Source organism: Lupinus angustifolius, chromosome LG07 (genome assembly GCF_001865875.1).
Source record: "Lupinus angustifolius cultivar Tanjil chromosome LG07, LupAngTanjil_v1.0, whole genome shotgun sequence".
Lineage (NCBI taxonomy): Eukaryota > Viridiplantae > Streptophyta > Magnoliopsida > Fabales > Fabaceae > Lupinus > Lupinus angustifolius.
Window position 1 is genome coordinate 12,992,487 of NC_032015.1, and position 461 is coordinate 12,992,947.

Consider the following 461-nt stretch of genomic DNA (forward strand, 5'->3'; position numbering starts at 1 on the left):
TGAGGATGAGGATGAGGAAGAGGATGAGGATGAGGATGAGAATGAGGATGAGGATGAGGTTGAGGATGAGGATTATGATTAGGATTAGTATTAGGATTAGGGTTAGGATTAGGATGAGTATGGGGATGGGGATGGGGATGAGGATGAGGATGAGGAGGATGAGGATTAGGATTAGGATACAGTTTAGGATTAGGAATAGCATTAGGGTGAGGATGAGGATGAGGATGTTGATGAGAATGAGGATTAGGATTAGGTTGATGAGGAGGATTAGGATGAGGATGAGGATTAGGATTAGGATTAGGATTAGGATTAGGATTAGGATTAGGATTAGGATTAGGATTAGGATAAGGATCAGGATTAGCGTTAAGATTAGGATTAGTATTAGGATGGGGATGGGGATGAGGATGGGGATGGGGATGAGGATTCGGATGAGGATAAGGATTAGGATTAGGATTAGGATT